General features: G+C 39.8%; 1 protein-coding gene across 3 annotated transcripts in view; it reads right to left on the bottom strand.

Annotated features, from left to right (window-relative positions):
* The window catches only part of LOC102159120 (uncharacterized), a 654,277-nt gene that overhangs the window by 502,721 nt on the left and 136,738 nt on the right, over positions 1-14,818 (bottom strand). Inside the window, exon 4 of one of the 3 annotated variants that reach the window (XR_014804455.1) lies at positions 14,305-14,408. The exons of the other annotated variants lie outside the window; for them this stretch is intronic. The gene's annotated coding sequence lies outside the window, so the exon portion shown is untranslated. The remainder of the gene's footprint in view (positions 1-14,304; positions 14,409-14,818) is intronic. 3 annotated transcript variants of the gene reach the window in all.

Below are 14,818 nucleotides of genomic sequence, written 5' to 3'. Positions count from 1 at the left end.
TAAAAAATAAAAAAAAATAAAATTTCATTTGAATTTTTCTGAAAAAAATAAAGATCACTCTTAATCAGAAGACAGAGTACTTAGGACAAGTATTTCAAAAGTCAGAATGGTCCCATTTCCCCCACTGGTATATGAGGCTTCTGGAACTAGAATCCACTTATTGATGACACAGAGTCTTAGCATCACAGGTTTTCAAGAAGCTCTCTGGGTCACCAAGGAGCCTGTGGGGTCCAACCTGCTTGAAGTGGTATCTGCAGTATCTGCGTGCTTATCCCACCTCAACTTTTACTTCCTTCTTATCCTTCCCCAAACCCACATAATGTGGCAACATATGTAAAGAAACTCCTGCCCACAAAGAAGGAAAAAAAAAAAAAAAAAAGAAATTTGGGTTAAGACAGTAGTGTGAGTCTCCAGGCCAAAAAGAGATGAGCTGGTGTTTTGCCTTTTATTTTTTTCTTTTTAACTTTTCAAAAATGAGGTGAGCGGCGGCGGTGGGGGGCGGGGGGAGCAGAGGCGGTAATCCTAGGTGCCAGCTTAGTAGATATCCCTGATATTAGTGAGCTTTTCTTATGTACTCTGGGCCAAAAGAAATTTACACTAACAGGTGAGTCTGAGTCAAACTCTTCTTGGGTGTGGAGTCAAGTGCATTAACCACTGTTAGGCAGCAGAAGAGCCTAAGGGTGCAGCAGCTCTTCCTTTTATTTCTTTACTTTTTCTTTTTTTTTTTAAGGTCACACCTGCATCATATGGAAGTTCCCAGGCTAGGGATGGAATCAGAGCTACAGCTGTGGTCTACACCACAGCCATGGCAACACCATATCTGAGCCACATCTGAGACCTATGGCACACAGCCTGTAGCAATGCCAGATCCTTAACCCACTAAGGGAGTCCAAGAATAGAACCCTTATCCTCATGGACCCTATGAAGGGTTCTTAACCCACTGAGTCACAATGGGAACTCCCAGCTCTTCCTTTTAGATTGAAAACAGAAGATGAAATAGAACACCCTAGATATTTACAGATACTAATATAAGAATCTTCTCTTAAAACCAAAAAAGCCTACAGTAATGAAAGAGACTTGGCTCAGCAATTTCATTTATATAAATTTTCAAAATTTTAGTAAAAAATAAGAGCAATATCAACAGGGTGAAGTGATGGCTAAAAAAACCAATGTGATCTTAGGCTACATAACTAGATGTAGAGCAGCTAAAAATAAGGAGGTTATACTTTTGCTGCTCTTTTTCCTGGTCACAGCGTACCAGAATCTTATACTCTGGTAAGAGATCCACTTTCTTCAAAGGGATATAGACACACTGGATCACAATCTAAGAAGAATGACCAGGATATAGAGAAGGAAGGTTAAAAGAGATCATGTGAGCAACAGCAGAAGATTCTGGAAGATTCTCAGAATAGAGGCACAAATACCTTTAAATATCCAAGGACAAGAAAAGACATCTATGAGGACCAATTACCAATTAACAATACTTACTGAGAATTTCTTACATGTTAGGCACAAGTCAGGTGCTACATGCATTAACTTATGAGGAAACAGACTCTGGAATCGGATTGCATGAGTTTATATCCAAACCCCATCAACTTTGGGCAGTTATTCATTTCTCAGAGGCCTAAGTACTATGCAATCTTGCCAAGGCAGCAAAATATATTTCAACTCAATGAAAGTACTCTCTGGTCCTAAAAATGATGTTACCTTACTCAAAAAGTAGTGAGTTCTCTGTCACTGAAAAAATCATCAGAAGCCCATATAATTACTTGGAGGCTAAGACAGAGGGCAGCTGGTCATCCAGTTTGACTGCATGTGGAAATGTCCTCTGCAATTAGGTGTGGGTCAGTGGCTGAGTTTTGGCCGGTGAAACGTGAGTGAAAGTGGATGAACATGCCATCTTGGCCTGCCCTTTCAATTCCCGTGTGCTCTGCACCTTCTTGCCCCATCTGCACCTTCTTGCCCCATCTGCTGGCAGGAAGCGGGAAGACCTTGGTTCTCTAACAGAATGGAGCCACAAGATGGAAGGAGCCTGGGTCCCTGAATGACACAGCCTCCTCCTGCCATCTGCACTGGAACAAAACATGAGTGAGAAATAAACTTCACTGTAATAAAGCCAGTGAAATTTTGAGGTTGATGGTTAAAGTAGTAATTATGTTCTGACTAATACAAACAGTATACTGTGGGCAGAATTTAAGTACTTGATAAGAAGGCGACATACTTATTTTTTTTTTTATTAAAGTCTACCCACATTGGATATTCTTTGATTTTATAAAGCAAGGTTGATTTTGAGAATATCCCAATAAAGAAACACGCGATCCAATGATTACTATACTCCTGGACAAAATAAAAATCAGAACTCTGAAATAAACAGATTTTTTTTGTTTGTTTTTTCAGGGCTGAACCTGCAGCATGTGAAAGTTCCCAGGCTAGGGGTTGAATTGGAGCTGTAGCCACCACCCTATGCCACAGTCACAGCAACGTCAGATCTGAGCAGCGTCTGCAAACTGCACCACAGCTCATGGCAACAGTGGATCCTTAACTCACTGAGCAAGGACAGGGATTGAACCACTATCCTCATGGATACTAACTGGGCTCTGTACCACTGAGCCATGATGGGCACTCCTAAACAGATTCTTAACTCAGAGGTGTCAGAGCAGCGAGGCTCAAGACCAAAACATTTAGAAGTATAAAAATATGAAGAAGAATGATAGGTTTGATCTTCCTGTGGAAATTCATCTCTTCATTGAGTTGCAACCAATCAAACTTCAACCCTACCATGCCAGGCAATCTGTCAGGGGCCAGAAACAAATTTACATAAAATCTGTCAGGGGCCAGAAACAAATTTACAAAGCTCTGTATTTGAAGAGGTCACAGTGACAATGGTCTTCAAAGATGAGAGGGCATAAAAATTCCCTGAGGACTTGTCCAAAATGAGGACTCCTGGACTCACTTCCAGAAATACTAATTCAGAGGTATGGGGAAAGGACCACAAGTCCACATCTAACATAAGGCTTGTCACACAACACAGACTCAGTAAATAGCTTTGAAAAATGAATGGCTGAAATTAATGAATATGCCCAGTGATTCTAATGCAGAAAGCATAGGAAACACCTTCTGGGGAAAGATGGACCATCTGGGAAAAAACTTAATCAGGGATCAATTAAATAAGATGCTTTGGTTCTATAGTTCAAAATGTTCTGGAAAAAAAAAATCAACACCACTTTTTTATGAAGTTGATACTTGTTTTCTTTGAAAGAAGCCGAATTTAGTATAAAAGTAAGTAAGAAAAAGTCTGGAACCAAAAGAGAAGCAGAGACATATCCAGGAATTTTAAGCAGAATGAGGTCATAGGAAGCTGTTGTTTTCCTGCACCCTTTTTTTTTTTTTTTTTTTTTTTTTCCCTAAGCAGGAAAATTCCACCCAAGAAGCAGACCAGTTGATCTTGCACCTGTGCTCTCACGTCTGGCACTTATCTGGGTCAAGTCAGGGCAAGCAGCCCCCAGGCCCTGGAAATAGACAACCCACCCTGTCCTCGGGACGCACGGCATGCACAGGCTTTCTTATCGCCCCACGTTTTCACCCAGCGACCATTTGGAAGCAGATTCCACGCCATTTAGGCAGCATACCAGACCCAAGAAATCACACAGGGCCGTATGACCAAACAGCCCTTCCCTTCACACATCCATCTCCCCATCCCAGATCCTGGAGGCACCTCTCTCGGTGTTTGTGTAAAGGTATCTAATATGTTTTCTTTACAGAAGCATTAAGAGAGCAGCCTGTGGATTCAGACAGCCTGGGCTGGATTCTCACCAGTGGTTTCCTAGGTGTGTCTTAGCACCAGTTACATAACCTCTCTGTGGCTCAAGTAACTCATCTGTAAGTTGGAGATACTAGTGACACCTGTCTCAAGGGGTTCTTGGGTGGATTAAATGAGAAAATGGGTATGAAGCACAATGCCTGCACATAGTAAACGCTAAAGAAAAGGTGAACTGTACCTAGGTGTCACCTGTAAGGTATTCTAGCCCCTTCTCTGGCCTGTCCACCACTCAAGAACAATCCTGACATTAAAGCTTCAAAGGCCACGGTGCAGCTGGTGTCGGGAGGAATCTGTAACACCAATCCCCACTGGGTATTGTGCTTTCCAGCAGCTTCCCACACATGAACACACTGGGCTATTAGTGGCCCACAGCCTGCCTTATTGTGGGCCCGTGCTGTACACCTACGGGTTAATTATGGCCATTTTTCACAGAGTAAAAAGCTAATGTTAGTTGCCTTGATGGCAGACACACATACAGAAGCACAGTTTTTCACATTAAATTCATAGACTAATTCTTAAGTCAGCTCTCTTCATCTCGGAGTCTCACACTGTACATTTTCATTGTCTTTGTTTCATAACTTCCATGTAGTCCTATCCTGAATAAAATGGGGAAGCCGAGGTATGAATAACATCATTCAAAAAGCACCTGCTGCAAATACTATGGAGAACAGCATGGAGGTTCCTTAAAAAACTAAGTATGGAACTTACTGGATGATCCAGAAATCCCACTCCTAGACATTTATCTGGATAAAACTATAAATTTTTTGTATATAAACATGCTTTATTAATATTATATAGACACTATTCCAAGACCCACTGGTGAACTGCATTCCATTTTGTGAAAAGATAATGCGCCCCAATGTTTATTGCAGCACTATTCTCCACAGTCAAGACATGGAAGCAACCAAAACATCCATCAAGGGAGGACTGGATAAAAAATGTGGTACAGGCACACAATGGAATATTACTCAGCCACAAAAAAGCATGAAATAATGCCATTTGTGGCAACAGGGATGGACCTAGAGATTATTATATGAAGTGAAGTAAGTCAGACAGAGAAAGATTAATACCAAATGAGATCACTAATACGTGGAATCTAACAGAAATGATACAACAGAACTTACAAAACAGAGACTCAAAGATTTCAAAACCAAACTTATGTTTACCAAAGGGAAAACGCAGGATGGGGAGGGATCAATTACGTAGTAGGGATTGATATACATAGAATAAATAGGTAAGGGGGGCCTACTGTATAGAGCACAGGGCAATTTACTCAGTACTGTGTGGGAATCTGTATGGGGAAAGATCTGAAAAGGATATACATATACATAACTGATTTACTTTGCTGCACACCTGAAATTAACACAATTTTGAAAGTCAACTATATTCCAATAAAAAATTTTTACAAAAAGCACCTGCAAATTTTTTTTGCCAAGCACTTAGAGATTTTTCTCATGTAACTTAAAAAAAAACTGAACTATTTTTATATATTTTTGCAGATGAGGAAATTACTATTCAAATGCATTAAGTATCTTGTCCAAGACCTCACAGCCAAAAAAGGAGAGATATGGGACTTGAATTTTAGTTCTCCAATACCCGGGCTCATGCTCTTCTCACAACACTGGAGAAGGAAGCCTCATAACACTGATCTCATTTGTTTCCCATGTTTACCAAATACTTATTTTCTACTAAGATCTTGCAAAGTTACCAGAAGCCTGCTGACTACTTGTCCTTTGGCCTTTATCACTGTCTGTGGGACTCTACTATCCTTTGGTAATGTTTCATTGTTATTAAAAATTAAAATTTTTTGGGTTGTTGTTTTGTCCAGTGGGATTGGTGGGTCATATGGTGGTTCTATATTCAGTTTTCTGAGGAACCCCCATACTCTTTTCCATAGTGGTTGTACCTATTTACCTTCCCACCAACAGGGTAGGAGGATTCCCTTTTCTCTACACCCTCTCCAGCATTTGTTATTTGTAGCCTTGTTAATGATGGCCATTCTGACCAGTGTGAAGTGGTACCTCATTATAGTTTTGATTTGCATTTCTCAATAATCTGTGACACTTGAGCATTTTTTCATGTGCCTGCTGGCCACCTGTAAAACTACAATTCAAAAAGACACGTGTGGAGTTGTTATCATGGTGCAGTAGAAATGAATCCAACTAGGAACCATTAGGTTGTGGGTTCCATCCCTGGCCTTGCTCAGTGGGTTAAGGATCCAGCATTGCTGTGAGCTGTGGTGCAGGTCACAGATGCAGCTCGGATCTTGTGTTGCTGTGGCTGTGTTGTAGTCCAATAGCTCTAGCTCGGATTAGATCTGTAGCTCGGGAACCTCCATATGCCACAGGTGCGGCCCTAAAAAGCCAAAAAAAAAAAGACACATATATCTGTATGTTCACAGCAGCACAATCCACAATAGCCAAGACATGGGAAAAAACCTAAATGTCCATTGACAGATGAATGGATTAAGAAGATGTGGTACATACACACAATGGAATACTACTCAGCCATAAAAAGGAATGAAATAATGTCATTTGCAGCAACATGGATGCAACTAGAGATTCTCATACTAAACAAAATAAGTCAGAAAAAAACAAATACTACATGATATCACTTCTATGTGGAATCTAAAATATTACACAAGTGAACCTATCTGCAAAACAGAAACAGACTCTCACACATACACAACAGGCTGGTGGTTGCCAAGGCAGAGGGAGTGGAATGGACTGGGAGTTTGGGTTTAGTAGACGCAAACTATTACATTTAGAATTGATTAAGCAATGAGGTCCTACTGTATACCACAGATAACTGTATCCAATCTTCTATGATAGAACATGATGGAAGATAATATGAGAAAAAGAATGTATACATATACATATATGTATGACTCAGTCACTTTGCTATACAACAGAAATTGACACAACATTGTAAATCAACTATACTTAAAAATCTTTTTTAAAAATTATAATTATTTGACTATCAATGGAAAAATCCTATAGATCATATCAACATACTAATGTCAGTATGCAATGTCTAACAATTATCTAAAAAGTATTCATATCAAATTCAGCAACCTTAAAATTACTTAGGAAAGGAATTTTTATAAATTAATTTATTCATATCTGTATCTCACAAAGCTACTTCTTAGAGCTGAAATTTATGCCTATCCAATAGCTTCTCTAGGTAGATTTGGGATCTATCTGCTACTGACTGATGTCTATTGCTATCCAACTTGCTAACATCAGTTGAAATATAACTCTCCACTTTTCTCGTATGAATTGACTAAATTCAGTTGACTATTTTAAAATTCTTTGATAGACTTAATAATATTCTTTAACACTTTTGCCTGCTATAGTTAAATAACTTGATTGTGATTTATTTATTTATTTGTCTTCTTAGGGCCTCACCTATGGCATATGGAAGTTCCCAGGCTAGGGATTGAATTGGAGCTGTAGCTGCCGGCCTACACCACAGCCACAGCAATGCAGGATCTAAGCTGCATCTGTGACCTACACCAGAGTTCATGGCAATGCCAGATCCTTAACCCACTGAGTAAGGCCAGGGATCGAACCCCCGTCCTCTTGGGCACTAGTCTGGTTCATTACTGCTGAGCCACTATGGGTACTCCAATAACTTGATTGTGATTGTTAACCCCCCCCAAGCTTATCAAAGGAGTCACATATGAAAATTATCACAGCTGGGCAAGAACAAAGAAGAATACATTTGACTGGAATACTGGAAAAAAAATTCAATATGTTTCAAAATATTATATATTTATTGAGCACTAGTTGTGTAATCTGTTGGAAAAGTTAAAGTAATATATGTTCTCGCTCTGGATTTCAAAAGTTTAGGATCTAGTTGATAGAACTGGATTTATACAAAAACTACAACTGAACAACACTATAAGTTAGAATATACCCATGAGCCCAAGACTTTGGCATAGACATGCAGTAATATGAGAAGTTAGGAAAAGGAGCAATTACTGTGGGCTAGAGCGGGTTGGGAACAGAGATGGGGGAATTGATATATGACTGGAGAATGAGTGAGATTCAGAGAGATAGATGAATCAAACAAAAAAAATGAGGGTGGGGGGAGAACAGGAAAAAAAAGAAATGAGGAAAACCAGGCTGCTGGGAGGAATGAGGAAGAAAGGCAGCCAGCCGGTTTTGCTCTACAGTAGCCAAAATAACAAGAGGTGGCAATTCCTTTTTTCTTTCTTTTTTAAAATAATCCAGTGAATTTTACCGGCTATTCCTAGCAGACCATGTTGAACAAAATGCAGTAGCCCTCACTGGTGTGCCCAGAAATTCAAGTTTGGAAGCTCAGGCTTATATGACAGTAAATATATGTTTGAAAAACAAACAGCCAGTAAACATTTATTTCTGTTTTTAAAAAAGCAATCTAGTCCACACTATGAAATGTCTCTCAAAACCCTGGTTTCAAAATACTTGCTTTACTTCTCCAAGCCACATAAAGGAACGTGTCTTTCTGCCAAAACTCTCTGGCCTTACGTTAACCAGTCTCTCCACTGCGTCTGCCCCTGAGCTCTCTTTAGTATCATGTGTTTCTTGTCTTTAAATAAACCTCTTAGATGATATTCTGATGAAGATATTCATGCAATTCAGTGTCTACTTCTTCATAAACTTTACCAGGAATGGTATTTCTAGGAGGAGACTGTGAATCAAAAGTGACCTCTCTGTTTCCTACTGTCTCCTGATTGTGGCCACTCTAACTATATAAAATGTGTGAAGATCGTGGACAAAACATTTTGTTCCCATAATGGTCACTAGAGTTTGCAAGGTACTTGTATTAGTACAGGGAGATTCAACTTGCTTACTTCATACATTCAAATTTTATATGAGTTCTATTCAAGATAAATTTCCATTCATGTTCAGAAACCATAAACTAATTTGGGCAATTAAAGTATCTGCCCTGGCTAAAAATGAGAGCAAGGTTCTGCCTAATTCTAGAAAGTTACTAGAGACCAATAAAACCATTAATATTAATAACAGATCTTTAATTATTAGATGTGCATTTCATTCTGAGGAAATGTGATAATTCCTAGATTATCCAGGAACTTGTCACAAATGAGAATTCCTGGGTCTGCTTCCAGAGACACTAATTCAGTAAGTGGGGGCCATGTCATGTGTACATATATGGACCATCTAGATTTCAAGATGTAAATGTGAGGGATTTATAGCTATACCTGTCTCAAATGATTGTTGGTGATTTAAATGAGATTTTACATGTTTTTTTTTTTTATAAGAAAGAGTCAACTTTATATATTTCACACAGAAATCAGTAAACTTTAGATATTATGATTCTCATTATTTGAATATTTGAAGAAGAACACTCAGCTAAGAAACCCCAATAATAGCGGACTGTTTTGACAGTTCAAAGCCTTATGGCTGCCCCCCTCACCCCTACACATACACATCACCAAGAGTATACATACTGTTTAATGTTCCTAAACTAATGTCATATTAATTTTCCACTTTGGGAATGACCTCTATTCAATAGTAGTTGTGTTTTTAAATACGGGATGCATTTTAATTTATTTATTTATTTTTCTTTTTTTTGTCTTTTCTAGGGCCGCACCCACGGCATATGGAGGTTTCCAGGCTAGGGGTCCAATTGGAGCTGTAGCCGCCGGTCTACAGTCTATGCAAGAGCCACAGCAACACAGGATCCGAGCCACATCTGCGACCTACACCACAGCTCACGGCAACGCCAGATCCTTAACCCACTGAGCAAGGCCAGCAATCGAACCCACAACCTCATGGTTCCTAGTCAGATTTGTTAACCACTGAGCCATGATGGGAACTCCTGGGATGCATTTTTAACTGAGCTTTGTAGCTTTGTACCACTTATTGCCAATGTCCACTTTAATTATAATTCAGCTTAAAACAACAACCAAAACCCATGCATTTTCTTTCCACTGTTACTCAAATTAATAAAAGTTCACTTTATGAATAAAATCTTAATTTATGATTTTTTTCATTGTTTTTATTGCCAAAGACACTAGTACTTGACTGGCTTGTACAAAAAAAGATTAGCATGGGATGAAATTTTATGAGGAATATTTTCAGGTAACAAAATGTATTAGTTTCCACCTGTTTATTTTTAGTGAATTATTTCACTTGACTTAAAAAATTTAAAAACATTTCTCCAGTTATAAAGTTTATAAATGATTTTATGATATTGCCCCAGATTCAAGTAAACATAGGATTATAACCAAGACTTACTATCTTTCTGTAAACTATAGTTTACGCAAAGACCTGTCAGGACAAAGGCAGGCACATGTTTTATAAATGCGGTGTATCCTAGAATATTCTAGGCCTCTTGTAAGAAAGTCAGTAACTGCTTATCTCGTAGGACCAAGGACCTGATGCTCCTGAAGTCACACCACGCTTCACACTTATCTCCATGTGGAAATAGGTGGCCACTGGTGGATTCTAGTGAGAATGACACCTCTGAAACCTCTCAGCTTCACAACCCCTATTAGGGCCCTTAGAGAATCTGCTCACATAGCACCAAACAATAGCTGTAGAAGGTGATATTCCTAGAATGAATCTGTTTCTAAAATTAAAAAGGAAAACAATGGCGGGGAGTAGGGAAAAGTGAGGTAACTGTCCTACCAGGAGAAAAGGCTAATGCTATCCCCAAACAAAGAACAGACAGCCTACCAGTGTGGTACAGAAGCTCAGAGAAATGCAGGGAGAAATAAAAGATTTGAGTTTGAATCACATTATTTGACACAGCTCATATAACTGACTTTCATGCAGATTTCCTAGAAGAATCGTTTGTGAAAAAGATGGTAGTGCTCTCAGTCTATGGGGTTTGAGGTAGGGCGACCCAGTGTGCCTGGAACTGAGGGGGTTCTGGGGCTGTGGGAGGCCCCATGTTAAAATCAGCAAAGTTCCAGGTGAATCCAAAGGGAGTGGGCCTCCCCCTGTGAACCTCCCCATCGAGATGGCTGATAAAGCTTCCCCGAGCTCTCCAAGCGGCTCCACTGTTCACTGCAACTTCCTTGCTCAGGTTGGCCCAAAGCTAAGTTGCAGCAAAAGTGGATGCTTCATTGGTATTTCTTCAGTTCCCTTCTTTGGCACCTGTTCCCTCCTCCTCAGTACCCTTGTTTGTTGAGAGACCTGACATTTTGTTTTGTTTTGTTTTGTTTTGTTTCTCTTCCCCAGAGCTGTTCAAAGTGGCATTTCTTTTAGCTCTTTCCCCAACAACATCTTACACATCCATGTAAAACAGTCCTGGGTCACAGTTGCTCATGGCCTTGTTTCCTGTGTGGGAAGACAGCATCAGCTGTCCTGTCCAATGTGTGGCTAGGTAAGAAGCACCTCTCCTAGGGAATAAAACAGCACAAGGAAAAAAAGGTACCTTTAAGGTAATTCTCAAGAAGAATGCATTTTAATAGTGTGACAGCGGCAGAGGGAGGAGAGAATATTCTGTAAGGCGGAACTTTCACCACCTCTAGAACAACCGTCTACCTGTTACCTGCATACCTTACATAGCACAGCATTGCCAGTGGCACGCAGTGGATGGATATACAGATAAATGCCAAGCTTCATAAGAGTTAGATTCATAAAAAAGGCATTGCTTAACCTCTATGAGAGTCTCAAGCTCCCTTTCATTCCAAATATGAGTCCATTATAAATGGATCTCAAAAGCAATTATGGCAAGAAAGTCCATGTCCATGAATATTTCAAGGTCTCCCATGAAATGTGTTCCCATCATTACCCACACCACTGTGTGTACAGTATTTTCCACCAGTGAGGCACTCGATAATTATTGATTGGCCAATGAAAGGTCATTATCTAATGCACCGTGATCATTTATGCAAAGGCCCAATGGAATTAGTCTGATCCCAGAGGCATCTTTTTTTTTTTTTTTTTTTTTTTCTACTTTGAGAAAGGAACAGATAATAGCTTATCTTGGGTTCCTTGTGGAAGCAGAAGATATGAAAAGAAACATAAAGGTAGCATAAATATGGGGCTATAGGACAGGAAAGAATGAGAGAATAAAGAAAACATGAGATCAGAAGCAAGCAAATCAAATCTACTAAAAATCAAGAATGATTTTTAATACTAAAATGCACATTCATTTAAAAAAAAAAGATGGAATTCCTGTCGTGGCTTAGTGGTAACAAACCCAACCAGTATCCATGAGGATGCGGATTTCACCCCTGGTCTCGCTCAGGGGGTTAAGGATCCAGCACTGACATGAGCTGTGGTGTAGGTCACAGACGCGGCTTAGATCCCGAGTTGCTGTGGCTGTGGCAAAGGCTGGCAGCTAAAGCTCCGATTTGACCACTAGCCTGGAAACTTCCATATGTTGCAGGTGTGGCCCTAGAAATAAAAATAAATAAATAAATAAAATAAATTAAAAAATTAAAAAAATAAAGAAAAAGTTTCTAAACAGCAAGACTTCTCTGTTCTTGGCAGCCAAAAAATTTACTGCCATGGCCAAACAGAGATGAGGAGTAGAATCAAAACTAAAATACCTGAAATTTAAAACAAGCCAATTTATGTTTCATTTAAGCGAAGCAAACAGATGGACCAGATAATAATTCCAAAATCTAGTTTACAAAGAGAAAAACAAATCTGGAACCCAAAGTGGAACTGGAAATAAAAAAGCAAAGCAATAAAAAGAACTACCCATATACAGAAGTTACAACCACCTCCCTCAGCCAATGCAGTTCTGAAGCTTTTCTTTCTCCCCAGCGTCACCTCGTATCTGGGGCAAAGGCAGGCTGAACACTTCAGGGATTGTCACTTCCCCAGATGGCACCAAGGAATAAATCACAAACACTAGGAGAAGGTAGGAATCTTAGTAAAGATCAAAGTTCTCCTTGGGTCTTCAACGTGGACTTTAAAACCAAAACAGCCTGAGAATACTTTCATATCTATGGCCTGAACCACATGAAACTGTAGTTTTTATAGGTAAAAGTGCCTATTGGCAATTTCAAGTGATTGAATCTAATACACTATGGATTTGACTCCCTAAATATTAGGATCTTAAACATATGCAGCTAAATATAAAATTAGGTAGATGCCTCCTTCTATACATAAACCAAAGATAGTTTCCTTTGGACACTAATGCTTCTGATACAAGCTGTGGACGCTAGTTCAGGAGTCCCACCAAAAGGTCCAGGGATGAGATGTTTCCCCACGTCGCACTCATTCTGCTGCCTTGGTCAGTCCTCCCGGTCTGAGTTGTCACGTGAAACACCTGCTGACTCCACTTTCTCTTGTTGGGTGGTTTTCATTCTTGGAGCTTCACTGGCTTTATCTGTATACTTTGCACACTGGTTTGAGTTCCCAGAGTCGTACTGATGCTGTTATTCTCCTGGCGGCTTTGCACACAGCGCATCTTTCTTCTCCTGTCCCCCACCTGCACATTTCACTTTTTCACCTGTGCTGCCAGCATCCTGGACACCCTGCCTGAGCACATCTCCTTGTCTGCACATCTCCTTTGCCTGCTTTCATGTACACAGAGATGGCTCTTTGTTTCCCCCTTGAAATCTCATCATGTAGGAGGCAAAAATGTCAGCAAGGCCACTGAGAAGAGAATTCCCCTTATGAGAAAAAGCCACTGCATCTCTTATTTCCTAGTTCCCAGGAACAAGATCCAAAGAACTCACTGCCTCATCACTTTTTTTCTTTTAGGTTTTTTTTTTTTTTGAATTTTGATGTAATTTTTAAAAGTTAGTTTCCATTTACAGTTACTACAAAATATTTGCTATATTCCCACGCTGTATAATACATCCTTGAGCCTGCCTCATACCCAATAGTTTGTACGTGTATAGGAGGTACCCTTGCCTCTCCCTCCTCCCGGTAACTACTCATCTGTTCTCTACATCTGTGAGTCTGCTTCTTTTTGATTAGAGTCACTAGTTTGTCGTATGTTTTTAGATTCCACAGGTAAGTGATATCATACACTATTTGTCTTTCTCTGTATGACTTATTTCACTTAGTATAACGCCCTTGAAGTCCATCCATAATGCTTTGCCTCATCACTTTTAATTGAAGTTCAGGTTTAAACTTTGGGGTGAGCTGGGGTGTTCAAAATCAAATTCTGAGTGCTAATGAAACCCTTTGGGTGGCTACAGCATCAAGTAGACAGATGACCCGCGCGTCTCCGCCGCCAATTACATCAGGAATCACATCATCGGTTAGTCTATACGTTATCCATTCATATTGACTCCAGTTCAAACTTCAGGGTTTTGATTAAACACATGTGAAGATGGCCAAGGGAATGTGAATGGGGATCACTGTCCTGCTGGTGGGGACAGGGCATCATTTGGGACAAGCCAGGTGATCAGCCTCTGAATGTCAAAGGCCCGACAAGAGTACTTTATAACAAAGCACTCTCGAGATCTCTCAAAAGGTCTGAAAAAAATTTCCAATACCCATTTCTTTAGGATAGATGATACCTGATAGATAAAACTGGAGGGAGCAGGATTATTTACATACTTTTGAACACTGACCAACATTGCTTCTAGGCAGTCAGGCTCCAAGTTCAAGGCCATGGGAAGCTCTCTTCTAGGCAATATGAGACCACACTGTCTGTAGAGAATCTGAAAGCAAACATAACCCGGTCTGGTATCATTACTGCCATGTATCACAACTCCAAACCATGTCAGCAGTTAAATACTCCTCTCTGAAAAAAATCTTTTCCTGGTCTATATTTCAAGTAATTATTGTGGTTACTACTGAGTTGTGTAATATACGGGCTAGCTTCAAATTAGCACATTTTCATTATTTATCCCTTAATAAACATTGAGTCTGACATCAAAATTATTGTGGAAAGTGTCCAGGTATAGAGTCAGCCCCCAACTCCGGTTAATGCTTGGAGCAAGTTCATGACCTATCTGTGTGGGACCACGTAGCCCAGCTTTCAAATCACAGATTCAAAACCAGTGAGAATAGTATAGTCACTGTAAAGACAAAGACACGGAACTAGAGTTACTTCAATTGTATCATTCTG

The sequence above is a fragment of the Sus scrofa genome, chromosome 5 (assembly GCF_054392235.1).
Source record: "Sus scrofa isolate SSC_HxYL_T2T_F1_AM1 chromosome 5, Sscrofa_HxYL_maternal_Yorkshire_Landrace_v2.0, whole genome shotgun sequence".
Taxonomy (NCBI): domain Eukaryota; kingdom Metazoa; phylum Chordata; class Mammalia; order Artiodactyla; family Suidae; genus Sus; species Sus scrofa.
This window is presented reverse-complemented; position numbering and strand designations above follow the sequence as displayed.